At 42.1% G+C, this 19108-nt stretch overlaps 1 long non-coding RNA gene across 1 annotated transcript; it reads right to left on the reverse strand.

Moving 5' to 3' along the window:
* Positions 1-14727: 14727 nt before the first annotated feature.
* LOC135320644 (uncharacterized) lies at positions 14728-17657 on the reverse strand. Its single transcript, XR_010379900.1, has 2 exons — positions 16602-17657; positions 14728-15771 (listed from the first exon to the last, which is right to left on the reverse strand). It is a non-coding gene; the product is annotated as an uncharacterized LOC135320644 (long non-coding RNA).
* Positions 17658-19108: the final 1451 nt, after the last annotated feature.

A 19108-nucleotide genomic window follows, 5' to 3' on the forward strand; every position in this document is an offset into this window, starting at 1 on the left:
TTTTACAAGAGGCAGTGACCTTCAGGACTGTCAGCAATGGAGGCAGAACAGTTGGAGGGATAGCAGGTGCTCGTGCTCAGTGGCTGAAGTCACACAACATCCACGGCCACCTCTGGCTAATCTTATAGAGTGGGTGCTGTCTGCAGGCTTTCAGGGCTGTGCCCCCTCCCCACCAAACATATATATTAGGAAAAGTGGTGAGCCTCAGTATGAGAAACAATAAAGAATTAGTAGGGGAAATTGAGTTTATTGTTTTTAAAAGAAAAATTAACATCCAGGTAGTTTAATTTCAGCTCCTAATAGACTGATGTGTTGACATTCACAAGGATGCGTAAACACCTGCAAGATCATGGGGCAGGACCGGAGACTCTGAAGCAGCAATCACCACACACAACTTCCACTGCTGTCCTTGACAGCCTTATAGAATTACTTGATTAAGAAAAGACCATAGATGTTAAATATCATCATTTTGAGAAACCAGTTCTTTTGAAATCTTATATACTAATGTAACTGAATTGGATAAAGAAATGTTAAATGTGTAATAAAGTATCCAAAGAGGTAATGATTACTGAAAACACCACAAATTGAAGAGGACCACAGCATAATGTGCATATATATTTTAATGATCTGGAAGAATCAGCTCAGCAGTCTATTCGAGACATCTAGAGATGATGTCAAAAGTGGGTGTCCTTGGATAGCTTTTTGTGAATGTTAGAGTGAAGTCAGGGTCAGGTACACAAATTTAGTTTAAAAACAAAAGGTGAAGCAGATTTCTTTTCAAAAATCTATTGTGTCTTGTTAGAAATCATCAAATCCAGTGTCAAGGGAAGGAAAAAAAAAAACTAGTGACCACGTGACTGTTTCAGGAGCTGGTAGTAAAATGACAGTTGACAATTGTGTAAATTAGATATGATCTTGATGTCCAACTGACCCAAAGATTTTTAGTCCATGTGCCAATAATATATCAAGGAATAAATAGTGATATATGTTTTATCAGCTCTGTTATCCCCCCTTCAAACCTGCATTTTGATTGGGAAACTAAGAACTTCTACTGCAGGGAGGGGGATTTTCAAAAATGGAGTGTCCCCCAACCGAGAAAATTAAGAAAATGTAGCCATACACTGTAGAGACACAGGGAGATCTGTTGAGCCAGATGACACTTGCTTTACTGTCAACTAGTGGAGGTGCAGCTTTTTGAAGACTTGGGTACCACGTTGCTGCCTTTGTCAAGGTATTGCCCACGGCTCTTGAGAAGCGATGAAGTGAGGCCAAGGAATTAGCCTCCGAATGCCCTTTGCCATGGATGTTGTCTCTATTCGCCACTTTTAAGCTTTAGCTTAGACAAGTTGCCGTGTCTTGCCAAGTGAGCTAAATACAGTAAGTACATCTTGAAGCACACGACTCTTTCCTCCTCACTGCAGCAGAGGACCTCTGCATTGGAGCATCCTGAGATGTCATCAATTGTCATTTTTTATGTTCGGAAAAAGTAAGGATGCTATGTCCACATGGATGAGGAGGGTAAGATTTCAGTCTCTAAAGTGGCAATGATGGGTTGACCTTTTCACTTAAAGGGTCTCACATCAACAAATGCGTGTCTGTTCTGGACCAAGAAGAAACAAGTGTTTGAAAAAGAATAGCTTGAAAGGTCAGTGGGACATGTCAGGCATCTTCTTCATGTCCTCAAGTTCGGGTATCCGACATGGTTTTCCTATCCTGAGTGATACTGACAATTTGCCGTGCTCTGTGCCACATGTATACCAAAGGCTTTCCTAAATAAAATATCTAGAAATAGTAACATTCTTGATATGTGTTAAACCGGGGGATGTGAAGGATTTAAAATTAGTCCCTAATGTGCATTGATTTTTTTAAAGACATCAATTTTATAGAAAATTTTGAAGAATTAAAGTGACAGAAAATTACAAAGCACCTTTTCCTTCTGGTAAGAAAGGGTTCTGTATTCCTTTATTGATGAATCTAACATAGAATCAGTACTAATATTGTTTGTATTGTACTTAGTGTTTACAGAGTGATTCACAGATATTCTCCTATTTCATCTGTGCAATGACCTCTGGAAGATAAGATTTCCTAGTTATGCTTTTTAATGTCTATTTTTAACTCTGTCTAAAAGCAGATTGATTGAGCCCCATTTGCTCAATTTAGAAGGCTGGACTGATATTGTGTCAGAACATTCCAGGAGGCAGAGGAAAGGAAGAGACTGGGGTTCTACACGATGGAAGCTGCTCCTGAAATGATTTGACCAGCAGTCTTATCCATTTTTCCCAAGGCTGGAAACAAAACATAACCCAAGACAAGGAAAACAGGGAGCCCATGTGACTCCAGCCTTGGCACGTAGAGTCACTGCTATCCTTCTGTGCCTTAGAGAGGAGGATGCTTTGGGTCTCTGTTATACAAACTCTGTTTTGTTTATCTCCACAGTGTCTTGTTTTACTGGCATATGCTGTAACTTGATTTACATTTCATAGCATTAAAACAAAAATCAAGATCTCTTTATCATTTATTAACTATTTGGTAAAGAGTTTTTGGTGAATATTGAACTTTATTATTAGGTCTTACCATGGCAATGCACAACACCTAGTTCCCCAGATAACAGCCGTGGCTTAAACATGCTAAAATTGTATTTCCCTCTTACATAAAGAAGTCAAGCAATCGGTAGCCCAGGGCTGGTTTGCATGATGGCCCCTGGGTCAGAGAACAAGATGCCTGTTATCTTCAGCCCATCAACCTGATGGCCCAAAGTGGCTGCCTGAGGATCAACCATCAGGTCCACATTCCAGGCAGCAGAGAGGAGGGAAGAAAGGTGCTTCAGTTCCCTTTTGGGATGGTTCTGTAAAGTCCCAGGTAGCTTTCCTGCTTTTATCTTGCTTTAGACAGAGGGCTGAGAGACAGCTTGCTATGAGGTAAGCTCAACTCAGGACCAGCCTTCACCCTCGAGGGGAGGGGATGGAGTGCGCGGGGAAGAACCGATCATCCTGCACATGGTGTAAGACACCACGATGAGCCGCCGGGGGCCTCTGCAGTCCGCCCATTGCTTTGGGCTGCACTGAGCGGTTGGTAACGGTTGAGATTTTCACGTAGAGGTGCGTGTATGCTTGAACAATTGCTCGGTTCATTTAAACTAGTGGCTACCAGAGCACGTTGGAGAACACATTTGTTCTCACCTTCTAGCCAGTGACCCTCCCGCCAGGTTGCTGTCCTGCTGTTCATTTCCACGTTATTTTCCAAGACTTCCAGAGGAAATGTAAGCAGCCTGATGCTCAAATGCTTTTCTGTGTGATTCCCCCCTTGTTCTTTGAAGGAACAACAAATTGCCTAGAGAAGAGTGGACAAAATTCCAACCCTCCATTTCTTTAAAGCTCTGAGATTTGGTGTTAGGAAATAGAAGAAAATTCCAGAAACACCGTTAAGAAACATTATTTCTTTCAAATGTGATTTTTAACAGCAAAGACAATATAATTTATAGAACAACTTTTAAGACAACTGAATTGGCAGTAAGTTCACATAATGAAACTTCCAACAAGTCTTTATATTTCTCCTGGAAATTCCTTGGCTATTGGTGTAAATTATTAATAATTAATATCAGCTTTCTATTCTTTCTCTTCCTGTAGTTGTAGAGTTCACATGAAAATAGCTCCTTGTGTCACTGAGAAAGCCTCCTGGTCAGCCTTCTAGTTAAACAGCTTGTGTGCGTTTCGGTGGCAGGTGTGCTAAATAGTAGTTTTCAGGCACTTGGGGGATGCCCATCACACCAGCACTGTGGGAGCCTATTTCTCACCCACGACCAGGTGAGACCCTCCTTTTCTCCACTGCCTCGCCCAGCCCCCTGCATTCTGGTTATTTCTCACCACCCAATTTCATCAGATTCAGCCCTGCACAAGCAGAGCAAGTCTTGGTTTCTCAAAGACCAGGATCTAAGTTCTAGGCTTTCTGTTAAAGGACAGTGTATAAAATCGGGCAAATTTATGTGTCTATTGAGGCCTCGGGATCTCTGCAATTAAAACAAGAAGTTGAGTTACAATACTATTCTTTTCCACTTCTGAATTTCTATAACTCCACACAATAGCTTTTTTATTAATTAGCTAAAAATTTTTCCAGAATATATTTTCCTAAGATTCACAAATATCTGTTACTTTATATTTAAAGATGCTATATTTCAAAAATGGAATAATTATTTACTTTTAAAAAGTAATTTAAGTCAAGAAATGTTTGATACTGAAAGTTTACTATGAGTCCAAGTATGTAAGCTTAATTTTTGTGGTACTGTCGTTAAAACACACAACGTGAGAATTGTGGGTTAAGTTTTATCTGGGGCAAAATGAGGACCAGAGCCCAGGTGTCAGCATCTCAGAGAGCTCGGAGGAACTGCTCTGAAGTTGAGGGGGAGTTCAGCATTATATGAGATTTCATTGAATGCTGACGTGCACTCAAGTATACGTTAAGTCAGAGGCTGCTGCTATTCGAGGAACAGGTGTCTCTGTTAATGATTTTAGTGCTTTTCTAGATAGGAGGAGATGCAAGAATTTGGGCTCATAAAATTTCCTGAAAATGTCTAACTATCTGAAAGATTTTCTGCCCATTTTCCCAGAGCACAGAGCACCCCATTCCTGATCTCCACCCTGAACTACTTTCAGAGGGTGTTCAAGGTCAGCAGCTGCAGCGGCTCATGACTTAATCAAATCAGAGGCAGATGACAAGTGCCAATTTTTAGTTGACAATATGTATATATTGTAGGAAAAATGTTACTTTCCAACCCTACCCCTGTTTTACTTTTAGTTAGAGGTCAACTGATAACTGTTAGATGACTTAAGTCAGATGAGGGGTGAAGGAGTCGTCTCGTGAGCCGGCCAGTGCTCTATGTCAGCCTCCTTGATCACATTCAATTTTCTTTCTGTTCAAACAGCATGCATCTGATTTTATGAAGTTTGGAGACTGTCCTGAGCACATGGGGTCTGGAAGTGGCCCTGTTCCTGTGGTCTTTGTTTATTCTGTGAATTATGGTGTGAATCTTTATGTGCCCAAGCTTCATCATAATTTCAAACTTTAAGGATTTAAACATGGGAGATGGATGCCAAGTTCTGGGAATAGATTTTCAGGATAACAGCCAGGATTGGTAAAAAGTAGGGAGAATGGATACAGCCTTTAAAAAAGAAAAGTTATTTTACAATTTCTGGCAGTCTGTTGGGATTCTATTAGGAATGTTTAATTGGGAGACCTACCTCCCATTTTCATGAAATAAAATAATTTTATTATTTGTTTAGTGCCTACTGTCTAACAAATAAGTATCCCCTTTGCATATATTTTTATCATTTAATCTCTACAAAGATTCCCTGGAGAACACACGTGTCACAGGTGAGGGAACCAAGATCATCCAGGGTAAGTGGCTGGAAGGCAGATGGGTTGGAGGGCTTACCCTCCTTCAGGCTGAGACAGAGACACCAAGGTTTATTGACAAGCGTGTAGCTGAAGTGGTTTATTTAATACTTTGCTTCCTTGATGAATTGGATCTCTTGAAATTGTTTATGTCTGTCTTATCTTCCCCTCTCTCATCTGCCTCAGGACTTCTCCTCGTAAGTAGTATGAATTCAGCCTGAGCTGATTCAGGAAAATCAGAAAATAAAAAATTGGCCCACACAAATGACTTCTTAGTCCTTGTAATTCAGTACTTCCTAAAATTCTCAGAAACGCAAGGAAGGTGTGTTACCTCGGGGACTGAGTGCATTTGAAGAGTGAGAAATGTTAAGTGTGATCTGGTAAAGGCGCAGGCTCTATAGACAAAGATCCGGGTTTGGATCCTGGTTCCATCAAGTACTGGAAACATGACCACCTACAGCCTCAGTTTCTTCATGTGTTAAATGGGCTGATGGAGCTCACCTCCAAGTGGTCAGGTCAAAATGAGATGGTATGAGTGACTCTCAGGCAGAATGCTTGGCAAAGTGCTAGTTGCTCTTGCTGGTTTATAATGTCCTCTTAGGTAATTCCGTTGTCCATTGGCTTGAGAATACCTCCTCATTTGATTTAAGAAAAATAGCATGCCTTAAGAATTTTAAAAATAAGGAATGAAGATTTACTGATTAATGCTGGGTGTATTTTTATAGGTCATTTATTTAAAAAAAAAGTAGGAGTTCTCTAAAGAGAATTTATTCAGTGTGCCTAGAATATGATTCAGTTAAAAATGGTTTTCCTTTAAATACTTTTCAGAAATTTTCTGTGATATTTTTCTTGAAAAGTACTTGAAGATTTCTGAGGAGGTTTTACATTTAGAAAATTTTATTCTTGTAACAATTGACACATTAAATAAATGATTCATATCCCTGGACAGCATAAAGCCCTGGCTTTTTTTTTTTAATATATATAATTTTGGTGGTTAGTTCTATGACATTTTATTGGGTAGAACTATCTCCCATTTCCATTTTACAGGCAGAGAAGATGAGTCATACGATACTCACTATACAAGAGAAGCAGAGGCTGATTAATTTGGGCAGAAGTGTAAAAGGGTATGGAGAAAAAAATCGTTGACTCGCAAACTGGACGCATTCTGTGGTGCTGTGCAGCTGAAACGGATTTGATTTTGCTTCTGGGTTGTCCTAGGTTTTGGCACATGTGCCTGGAAATGTCTCTCGGGCAAAGATGCTTATTTAAGAAGGTTGTCATTGTAAATGTTCTTAAGAGTATTAAACAAATTCCACAGCAAATAAATGAACATGTTTGGAAGGTTTTCCACCCTCATTTAACTTCCAGAAAACAGACATGATTCACTTGCTAAACCAAACACACAGGTACAATAATGAGCCTGGCTCACATGACTGGACAGCACGGAGGGAGCCTCATCTATTGGCCTGGGTTATGCTGCAGTAACTGCACCTGAAATTTTAATTAGAATTTATTTACAGCGAGTGCTGCTTCCGCGTTTTTCTCCCCAAAGTAAGGAAGCGCCCTCAATGCCTGGCCATTAGTCTGCAGAGCCCCGCGGCTCACACACTCCCCTGCTCATCAGGAGGCTGATGGAGCCAGTTTGCTTAGACACACTTAGCTACACTCGCAGCGGGGATCATCAGTCTCTTCTGTGTGTTGATCTCCACGTGCAGGGGAGAAAATCGACTTTTGCTGCCGACAAACGCTAATTGACTACCAGTTGTTTCAGAGGGACTGTGATGTTGAAAACTGGTGTCCCATTCATTTTTATATGTTGGATGCTGACAAATTTCACGGCAACACCTTCACGGTAAGTACACCCACCAGGGAGGGTGTCGGAGTTTGAATCTGTGTGTTTTAGTATTCAGATCCTGGCACTGGTCAGTTTACAGTGTTCTCGCTGGGTTTGGGAGACTGTTTCTGGAGCGATTTCTTTGGCTTCCAATAAATTTGCAAAGCCGTCTCCTTCAGTCGATTTCTGATGAGTTGAGTTGGGAGGGGCATGTGAAATTGGGGCGGGCAGAGAGGTGCAATGAAAACTAGCCACCATCTGGTTACCTTTCATTTTTTGTGGGCCAAAAATGCTTGTCTTCTTTTCTTTTCTCCTCCATTCATCCCTTCAGGTCAGGGAGTCGTCTTCAAGAATTTCTTCCTAAAATGTAAAGTAATGATGAAGGCAGTGTGTTTCTGTGGTTGATTTCATTTGATTTGCTTTCATTGTTAAAGATTTTCTGGTGAGGTTCTTATGAGCTCTTAAAAGCTGGAAGAGCAGCAATACCAAGGAGAGAAAGTCAGAGAAATGAGTCAGCGGCCCCTGTGAGGTCTGGGGGACGAGGGCAGGAGGTGGGGAGGAGGCAGCACCGTGGCCTCACCTGCAGCCCTGAGGGCAACGTGCGCATGTAAAGCCAGCGTCTCTTGTCACCATGTGTTCTAACAGGACTCCCACTAAAGGAATGCGAGGAGATTTGGGGAGGCCTTAACTTTTACCCTCTTGCCAAACATCTTTAATGCTGACTGTATTTATTCAAGATGACACAGAGATCACCTGCAGAGTGTGAGGAAGCGGTGCTTGCTTCCTGTCTTGCCCGCCCCAGGCTCACTCATCAGACACCTGATTCTTGCAGGCACTGCAGTGCCCGTTGGGGGAGCTCTGCTCCTCGGGGAGCTGGGCACGGCAGTGCGCACATTGAAGCCGGCCGCACCATCGCTGATCCCACTCCAAATGGTGAGATGAGCCCTTTGTGTAAGTAGTAGAGGTGGGATCCAGAGTCTTCCTGTGTTTGAGTTTTGCAGTAAAGCCAACTTGGAGGAAAGAAAGAAAATGCCTACTGTTCCATGACTGTGTCCTAAGGGTTTAAAGCTCACTGTGGAGCACACGTGAGATCTCATTCAGTAAATACTCTGGGGTCTTGATTCTGACTTGTCTTGAATTTGGCATTCTCATGTTATTTCTCTTAAAATATGTCTAAGCAATCATTTTTGTTTGATGGTTATGTGTGCATAAGGGTCCTGAAGAAACTGTTGTGGATGGAAGTGTGGGTACCAGGAGGGCTGGTGGCCCTGGGGGCTGCCCGAGCTCCACACCATTTGTTACCAGCAGTCTTTCAGATTGCATCTTATTCCAGAGCTCATCGGGGCTCCCATCTCTCACTACGTGTCTTGAGAGAATATTTGTTCAGAGGGGAGGGGACGGGGTGCTTCCAAGTTTGGGTTCTGGGGTTCCCTGTCTAAAGGTGGCACTGGAACAAATCATTTATTCATGGAGTAATGAAGCCCCCCAGTCTCGTGGCTAATTGGGACTCCCTGTCCTTCTTCATTTTAGGAGCTGGAGGGCTTGTGTTAGGCCCCCAAACCTGTTTTTTGGTGAGCTTTCAGTCCTATAACTCCACCTGGGTTGTCCCGTTTCAGTCACATGACTTTGATTTTTGCAGGTAGGTGTGAATCCTGGATAGTGCCTGGGACTTCCTGGTTCCCCCTACAGTAGGGACACTGAAGAAAGTTCACCCCATAAGGTGTGTTCGGGGGCCTCGAGGACAAGTAGGGACCCACAGACAGATGTCTGGAAGGGTGGCGATCAGGCCCAAGTCTTGGAAGAACAGAGATTCCATTACTGTTTTAACAGTGAAATTGAAGGAGTAATTCTGGAAGGTCTGATGCAACTGAGATTAAAATTATTATATGGTTTTTATTGTTAGCAGGAGTGGTTTTTAATCCTTAGACCCAGTCCCCCCTATTGACAATAAATATTTTGTAACCTTTCTTTCTGGTGCCTGGAAGTGAACGTCATAGTAAATGTAACCTAACTATAAATATGATAAACAAATAGACAGGTAGATGGAAAGATGTTTTGCCTAAATTCTTATATTATGGGGTATTTTATATTCTATGCTAATTAGTGACCACTCAGGACAAAAGGCACATACAAAGGGAGTCACTTCTAATAAACTATTTTTCCAACCCTCACCTAACTGGGAAAAAAGTGGCTTCAGAATGTTAGAGCACCTCCCAAGTCCCTGGGGAAATCTCCTTGTCAGAGTTACACTTGCTTATGGTGTCCTGTGCCAAGTGCAAGCAGATGCGGTTCGGAAGCTGCCCGGAGGCTGACTCCGGGGATTCCTTCTCCGTCGCAGCTGTGAGGGAGCCTTGTCTTTCCTGACCACAACCAAAGAGGCGATTTTGAATCTCTTAAAACTGCCATACCAGTGTATATCACAACCCTCACAAGATACGTTGAATAAAGTAGAAAACTTTAAGTGTCTCCTTTAGGATAGAAATAGGGAATAAAAGAAATAAATTAAAAAATTCTAGTGCCCGAATAAGTGCTACATTACACTGGCTGCATTATAAGGTTTGAAAACTTCATTACCGCTTTACATACCACATCTTGTATTTAGATTTTATTTATCTTTTTTTCCCTAAAGAAAAAACAATCATTTGATGAGTTCTTGTGTCAGAGGTGATGAGCAGAGAGCAAGTGTAAAACCGGGAATCGTGGTGCTGGTTAGTCTAAGACCATCTCCGTCACTGCGTAGATCATCTTTACTCATTTTACTGCACTTTTTGGAATCACCTTCTCACTTGGAAAAACTCCCGTGTCAGTTGGATTTGCTAGTAAAACAATTATTTTTCTTACCTAGAACATCAGTCATGTTTTCAAGATGATAAGAAAAATTTGCCCATGGCATTTAAACAGTTGCTTGTTCTCGTAACTCATGGCTCACGGTCTCGTATTTGTCACAATTGGAACTGTGTTTTCTTTGTGCAAATTCTCATTGCTTTGGTGACCCAGGGACACTTGTCCTTACTGGATGGAGTATGATAGTAGTTTTTTGCATTCTCTCCCTAAATCTGGAGTCCTGTGTTATGTTTCCTGTTAACTTAAAAAATAGGAATATTGTTATTTACCTAAATATCTAACCTCACACCAGTGGTGCATATCAAATTGGTCCAAATAAGAATTCCAATATTAAATGAAACAGTAATTTCACAACCCACTTTTCCAAAAATTTGGATTGATGGTTCAATTATACCAGGGACATTAGCTGTTTTAATTGAATCAATCATTGCTTTCTTCAATAAAATTTTCCATTCCATCTGCTCTTTTGGTTTATTGTTCTTCAGTGTTTCATTTGCTTTCTTTCCCAAAAATATATGATTTTGGCTTTTGTCATTGAAAACCTTACTGGTTTTGCTACCTCATGCTGGAGAGGAAGGCTTGTGACTGTTTTATAGTCACTGGTTTCATGGTTGTATGAGTGCTTAATGCCACGTTGCAGGGGTGTGGAGACCTAATGAAGTGTGTACATAAAAGGCTTAGTCTACACTGAGTGCAGGGTTAGTGTTCACAGCCCATGTCATCAGTATCATAATTAATCCATTACAATCATCCTCTATTAATCAGTGTTTTCCTTCTAACGTCTCCAGGAGAGGAAATGTAGTAGTCTAAATGCAAATCTTTGCCAAACTTTCAGTCAATTCAAAACCTTTAAAGCTTTGCTGTCAATAGGACTGTGTGCCTTCTATCCCTAATTCTGCTCCTCCTGACCCAGGACTCGGTCTCCACAGCTGATGATCCATGAGACACTGGATTCTTGGTCCCATGGCTCTGTGTGTTCTGGGACTTCTGGGGACTTCAGCACTGTTTTAGGGGCTTTGGGTCCCACCTCTTCATAGCATTGCTGAGATGAGATTTGTGGGTTCACCCTCATTCTTGACTGTATGGTGCATTTTTTCTAGAACCAACACACGCCACCGTGGCAGCACTACTTTGAACACGTGCTGGGGCAGCGTGTGCTTGTCAGTTCTTGGGTTTAAATTTTCTGTTCTAATTTCTATAATGGGGTATATTGACAGATACACTCCATGTAAACAGAAGCTCTGTGGGGTTTTCAGCAACTTCTAAGAACATAAATATTCCTGAAGCAGCTAATCTTCCTCCCAACAAGTGAGGAGCAAGCCGGCAAGTCCTGGGGGCCTGTGGCGGCCAAGCTGTGCAGCCCAGGCTGCTCACCGAGGAACAAGGAGAAAATCTTAAAAACCTACTTCCATGCTGTCTTTCACAGAATCTCAGAAATGAACGTTTTAATATCTAAAGAGGGGTGTTTTTTTAAAATAAATTTTTTATTTTTTTCCTTTTTCAGTTTTATCAGGTAGAATTTTTACAGTTCAACTTCACATACACATATTGCATGTAAATACATGTATAGAGCATACTGCATTTTTTAGTTTACATATATGTACTAATTATTGTTTCATAAGAACAGATTAGAGCTTTAGATTTTTAAAATTAGTTACCAGAGGAATAAGGACATCTACAAAAGAATAAACAGAATATGGTAATCCAATCACAAAGGATGGTCAGATGTGCTTGCATATATTCAAGAAATCAAAACAATATTTAGTTCATTTGTGGTCTTATTATTATTGCTATTAATTTTAGATTCCCCATAAATGAAGTCATATGGCATTTTTCTTTCTCTTTCCACCCCACTTCACTTAGAATGACAGTCTTCAGGTCCATCCATGTTGCTGCAAATGGCATCTTTTATGGCTGAGTAGTATTCCATTGTATATATGTATCACCTCGTCTTTATCAAGTCATGTGCTGATGGACATTTGTGTTGTTTACATGTTCCTTGTTCTATGTCCCTTCTGGCAACAATTACGGATTTTAAATATTTTCCACCTTAAAATCCTTCCTGAAGGAGTTGTGGTAACTGGAATCAAAAACAGTTACAGCACAGGGTTGTTTGTGATGGCCTTGGGGGCTTGGTAGAAAGGTTGGCAAAAAGGATTTCAGATTCTGATCAAATGAGTCCTCCTCTTGTAGCCCTGCTGACCGCCTCTCTCACGGCCTGCCCTACAAGTCTGACCAGTCCCTTCTGTGAATCCTACTGTATTGTGCACAAATTTTGTCCAATTGGTGTCATCCAGTAGGGACCTTAAGTGAGGCACCCAAGCTCCTGTGTTGGTTTCTTCCATCAGCCCTTACTTCCTTGGGAGCCAGGACTGTCTCATTGCCCCAAGGATCCCTAATGCCTAGTGAGATGCATGATAAAGCTGGTACTTAATGAGCACATGGGTCAAATGGAAAAACCTGATCAAAAAAAGGCCCTCATTTTTCAGACATGCCTACTTGAGCACATAGGGTAAAATGACATGTCTTCTTGGATTTGCTGTCAAATACTTCAACAAAGGACAAATAAAAGAACAAAGGTCTGAATAAAGGAAATATGGAAAAGTTTGTGAATTCCTTAATCTGGGTGATTGGCTTATTGTACTATACTTACTCATGTATACTTAAGTTAGTTTATAATTTTACTGTCATTAGCTGAATAGCAAGTATTAATGCGTATTAATTGAAATCCTTAGAACTGAACAAACTTACCCCACACAAAATCCTTAATATCCTAGTAGTTTGTCTTTCAGAAATCTTTTCCCACAAAGACAGGAAAAAAGGGAAAGGCAGATCCGTGGAGTATTTCCACGTTGTCAAAAGACCAAAGGCCGATACAAAAGAAGAGATTGTAAAAAAGATAAAGAGGCTGAAATCAATGTCCGGAAAACCTAGCTAACAATCCTAAATGGCCCAACTTAACTAACCTCAGCACTGCTGCATCAAGAATGGGGCAAATAGCACCTAGTGGATTTTTTTTTAATAAATAAATAATAATCCAGTTCCTACCACAGGCAATTATGATAAGACTGAGTATAATTTCTAACACCAACTAGTGTACAAATCATAATTTCTACTTGATTCAAACTGCTTCTTCTATAAAATTTGAATCTTTTTATTCTTAAGACAGATTTGTGGCCTATGACCTAGTGATAAAATTTTCAACTGGCTTGTATTAAAAAAGGTTCACCATAGTGAGAGTTTATTACATCAAGTATTCCTTTTTGGGAAACCCATGTGCCTTGTCACTCTCTTTCATAAGATTTCCTGTGGAAAATTCAATCCTTAATTCAGGAAAAGGCTGAGCAATATATCTCATGGGAAAACCTTCATAAACTGCAACACAAGAAAATGAAAATGACAGTGAGCAGCCCGTGAAGCCGGCAGACACACAGCGCACGGCTGTGTTCCCGCCTCGAATTTCTTTAACCAGCAGGGAAAATGTGCATTTCAAGAAATAGACATAAACAATTTTCAGGACTTGAGCACACAATTTCCCTTTCAGGGTTTAGTGGGCTTCCATTTAATTCTATGAGAAATGTTTAAAACAACAGAACAACAGCTGAGATAGGGTTTAAAGTAACTTTTATGTCTTAGTGAAAATAAAGCCAACTGATAGTTATCATTTTTACTTTATTTGATCTCACTCTCTTACTTTACCTCCCCAACCTCCTCCAGAAAATGATTGTGAACATCCCCTCCTGTGTCAGAAGGCTAAGTAGAAAGTACCAATCAAATGGAGGTGGGCTTTGTTTTATTTTTCAAAACATACAAGTTTAATTCATGTGATTTAATAATTTACATCAGAAACAAAGTCTACTCAATAAATGGTAGCCAATACATGTCATCATAGCTGCTCATCAGGTTTGGCCCCACGTTACACACTTTTACATGGACATGTGCCATGTGCTGTCATGGGAAATGGTGAGTGGGGACAGGGCCTCTGCTCTCACAGGGCACACAGCCTGGTGGGGGAGGTGGTGTTCAATCATTGCCCTTATTTTTAATATACTTACAAATTATGGGAAATGCTATTTAAAAAGAACAAAATGAGTCAATGAAAGTGAAAAATACAAGGACAGTATTTAGGCTGAGGGAAGACAGGGAACCTCTTTGAAGAGCTGACACTCCACTGAGACCCAAAGGACAACTCCGGTGCTGCAGGTGAAGGACAGGGACACATTGATAAAGGGCTGATATCCAGAATATACCAAAATCTCTTTAAACTCAACAAGAAGGATGAACAACCTGATTAAAAAATGAGCAAAATTCCTGACACAGATCTCATCAAAGAAAAAATCTAGATGCCAAAGAAGTCTATGGAAAGATGCTCCACAGCATCTGTCATCAAGGGGATGCAGACTGAAACAGCGAGGTACCACTGCACACCTGTCAGAACTGCCAAAACTCAGAACACTGACAGCACCAAATGCTGGTGAGGATGTGGAGCATAAGGAATTCTCATGCATTGCTGGTGGGAATGTAAAATGGCCCAGATACTTTGGAAGACGGTCTGGCAATTTTTTACAAAACTAAACGTACTCCTAACACATGATCCGGCAACTGTGCTCCTTGGTGTTTACTCGACGAAATGGAAACTTATGTCCACACACAAAACTGCATACAGATGTTAATAGCAGCTTTATTCATAATCACCAGAACTCAGAAACAACTAAGCTGTTCTTCAGTAGGTGAATGGATTAACTGTGGTCCAGCCAGAAAATGGACTATTATTTGGTGCTAAAATGAAATGAGTTATCAAGGCATGGAAAGACATGGAGGAACCTTAAATGCATATTACTAAGGGAAAAAGCCAATCTGGGAAGTTTCCGCAACTGTCTGATTCCAACTGTATGGTGTTCTGGGAAAGGGAAAACCACAGAGACTAAAAGATCAGTGGCTGTCAGAGGCTAGAGGGGAAGGAGCAATGAATGAGGTGCAGCACGGAGCATTTTAAGGTCACTAAGACAGACTACTCTGTATGATGCTGTGACGGTGGATACATGTCATTGCACATCTGTCCAAACCCACAGAGTGCACACCACCAAGTGTAAATCCTAGTGTTAAGTTTGGGCTCTGGGTGATGATGACGTGTCAGTGCAGGTTCACCCATTGTCACAAATGCATGCTCTGGTGCAGGCGTCAATATTGAGGAGGCTGTGGGGACAAACTGCAGTTCATACACTGAATCCAGCCCCAGACACCGCTGTTAATAAAGCTCTGTGGGTGTGTGGAATGTCCGGATGCTCTGGCGTCTGAACAGCAGAGCTGAGCAGCTGCACCAGAGATCAGGAGGTTTGCAGACCCTGAAATATTTACTCCCAAGCCCTTGACAGAAAAAGTCTGCTGAGCCCTATTCTAAACGAATCAGTATTCACCCTGATGAGACAGGACAGCAGGGCCCAAACCAGGCATGGTTAATGGGACTGAAGCAATGTTTTACTTCCAAAACCTTTGCTGAAGTCCTGCAGATCCAGCGACAGACTGTAGCCAGGAAGCGTCTGCAGAAGGAGTCGGTAGCAGGCCTTCCCACCAGGCTCCGTAATGCCGGGGGCCGCGCGCTGCACGGGGGCCACCCGCTTGAAGAAGGCGGACTTGCGTTGGAAGCCGATCAACTCATAGAGCTCGGAGAGGATGCTGCACTGCTGAATTCTCTCCTAGGAATGCTGAAGCACAGGGAGAAAAGCAACAAGCATCTGAACGAAACATGTAATGGAAAAAAGACCCGTAAAAAATTTTCCCTTAAAACAGAGACCGAACGACACAGGAAGGAAGAGGAAGGCTGACTTCATGCACTGATGGGACCGGATACAGAAATGCAGGGAAGCAGCGCTGTGCGGATGCTCCAGACCCCCTCTGGGCCCCACCTTTCCGCGTTCCGCCTCTCGTTTTAATAGAAAGGTCCGTATTCCCTGAAACAGAGGAATCTGCTACCTAAACATGGGACACAGAGAAGGGAAAGAGGAAAAGGACGGGAAAGTAAAGGAACAACAGTTCATCTACACCCTAGGGTTTGGGCGGGACTTTCACCAAACACACAACCTCTCAAAGCACAGAGCACACAGTGAGAGGCTGACAGAGTGACTGCGACTTCTGCTCCTTAAACACCAGCTACCTGCCAGCACACGCTGTGCCCGTTACTGAATCATTACAATCATTTCAGAAACTATTACTACCCCAGCTCACAGGCAAGGAAATCTGAATCTCGGGGAGGATTTATTATCATCCTGGACAAATTCCCATGGCCCAGAAGTGTCAGAGCCTCCGGCAGACCCTGGACTAAAATGCTCCTCATCACCACGGGCCCTGAGCCTCAGGCTGAGGCCACGTTAGGTCTGCAACGGCCCAGAGCACGAGTCTGTGGGACAGGGAGTGGTCCCATTTGAAGTGCCAGGCCAAGGCCCTCAGGAACATATGTAATGAAACCAAATACCCAAACTCATTTCCAACGCACTTCCCTGTCCGGTAGGACTGCTCAGCACATCTGGCTTATCACCTGTGCACAGGCTGTGCAAGGGGCCCAGACAGTGACGTGACGTCCCCATGGAAGTGGCTCAGAGACCGCTTCATCACAGGACAGAGTCTCCCGGCTTCCAACGTTAACTCTCCATTCCATTTCCAACTGGAAAGTAAGTTTAGACTTGTTTTCCTCTCCAGAAACAAAGACAGTGGTAACATCAGCGGGAAACTCAAGACTGAGGAAGAGTCTCCTGGACATTTGGAAGGATAGGCTGGGGAGGGAACAGAGATAGGGATCAGAAAGACACGTGTTCCAGTCCAAAGTCTGCACATCACTCGCTTTGACAGTTTCCTTATTAATACAGGTGATAAAATCTAATTATGATTGTTTTGAAAACTAAATGAAATAACGTATGCCACTAGCATAGGTGTAAAATCCTAAATGAGTGTTCCAGAAATGGACGTGACCATGGTTAGATACTGTCTGCCAAATCTTGTGTGCTAAGCTCACATCAGCCAGCCAGAGATGTGCCAGAGAATGCCTCAACAGCCAGCAGCCTTCTCCAACTTGGAAACTCACAGTGTCCGAAGAACAGGCAGTGGTGGATGCTTTGGGACACTGTGGAGGTAGCACTCCAGTGATGACTTTAAAAAGCTGGGGAGAATTTAGGAGACCATACAGTTCAAATACAGTAAACTCATTCCATGTCTACAAATATTCATCTGTAGCCATGATGATTCAGAGAGGAAATACATATTCAAACGTACATCATTTTCCCACATAAGTGCATCAAAACAATTTGGAAAGAATGTAACTTTCTTCTCTAGATCACATAGTGGGGATTACAAGGTTTGTATTGACAGCACTACGTGTAAATCATCTGCAAACGTAACTGGGTCCATTATCAGTCATCATCATTTGAAGGGAAGGATGGAAAAGAACAAAGCCAAGCTAATACTCTCCGGTAATTTGTTGGGTTACGATGTCACAGAGGAGACGGACAGCTCAACAAGGAACCACTCTGCCGTGATCACGGAGCCGCGGAACGGGATGGGCGGCAAGATGTATGGCGCAGCCGTTGCTGTGCCCGCCCTTCTAGGCAGGTACCCAGTCACTTTGACAAGGTGTCAAAATTGTATGCCCACGTCCTCATCACCTGTCATGCATTAAAGAGAAATGGAAACCTATTAACGGCCAATAACCTCGGTGGGTACACCGTCCAAAGAGCAACGTCACAGTTTGACAACTGGCCATCCCGGTTCCCTGGGCTTCATTCTTGGAGAACCTTAAAAACCACTCCTCTGTCCTCAAGAAGTGCTGCCTACTTGTCCTATCTTTGGCTCAGGGATACAGCACGTTCACGTGGACTTTAATGTCTGCACAGATTTGACTGTCTTTCTCCAGGTTCACTTGTCCATTCTGAAGAGGCCTGAGTTAAGTCCAAACTCAATAAGATCAATTCCCTCCAGTGACAACTCAACGAGCCTGCAATTACAAACCAACTGAACAGGACTGTCCTCAGCTAAAAATGTCACCCGCCCTTCACTGCTTTCTTAATCTCCTGTCCTGGCTAATTGCAACAGTCTAACACCACCCTCCACCAAGTTCCCCAACTATGTCAAATAGAAAGTAAGGTCCATAAAAGAGGTGACAACTCCATAGTCACCTCTGAATTCCTAGCATATATTAATGTCAATAAATAGAACTATGATTATGGCTTCTTTCCTTTAAAACCTTTCTGGTTATTTAAATGAGACCATGGAAGGGAGGTGTTTGGGTCCAGTATCTTGATCCAGAAGACTCTGGAGAGCTTTTTCGGAATGGCTGCCCACTGATTCATTCAAAACACAACTTCTCTTTCCGGGAGGAGCTGTGATTTTCTGCCAGGAGTTTGTTGTCAGTCTTATGCCAGAACAGATTTAAACTAAATACTTACATTGGATATGTTATTTTTCCCCGCTTCCAAAAAAATTGACTTTCCTTACTTCCTTGCCTTGAGGAATGCTTTTTTACTTTTCTTTCTAATTCACCCTTTTATAAAGCAGGATTCTCAGGATGTGCTTGGCCTTACATAAGAACAGCCATCCAACTCCCAGTGTGAGAGGCCTGGGGCTCACCTCCTGCCCTCCTGTCAAGGCAACTGAAACTCAGTTCAGGAGCCAACTGGCCCCCAGGGCTTCTAAGGCTCGTGTATCTCCCAGAATCCCTGCTTTCTGGTTGACTTGGCTTCTGAGGATTTCCCCTCACTTTCTTGACAATTAGCTGTGCAGCTTGAAAGATGAGGAAGGAAGGTCTTATTTCTTAATCAGCATTTTAAGGAACTTATGTAATGAAGGTTTTCAAGAGTTTCTAGAACCCTCAAATGCCGAGACAGAAAACACACTAGATATATTCTAAATCTAGCTATCATGTGCATTTTTTATTTGCTTTTGTTTTCTTAACTGCTAACAGACATTTTTGAATTAAAAAATAAAATAAGGCCCCAAATAGGATAGAACATTGAAGAGGAAACAAAATTAAAGGGGAAAGACAGAAAAATGATA

Source organism: Camelus dromedarius, unplaced genomic scaffold, assembly GCF_036321535.1.
Source record: "Camelus dromedarius isolate mCamDro1 unplaced genomic scaffold, mCamDro1.pat HAP1_SCAFFOLD_4, whole genome shotgun sequence".
Classification (NCBI taxonomy): domain Eukaryota; kingdom Metazoa; phylum Chordata; class Mammalia; order Artiodactyla; family Camelidae; genus Camelus; species Camelus dromedarius.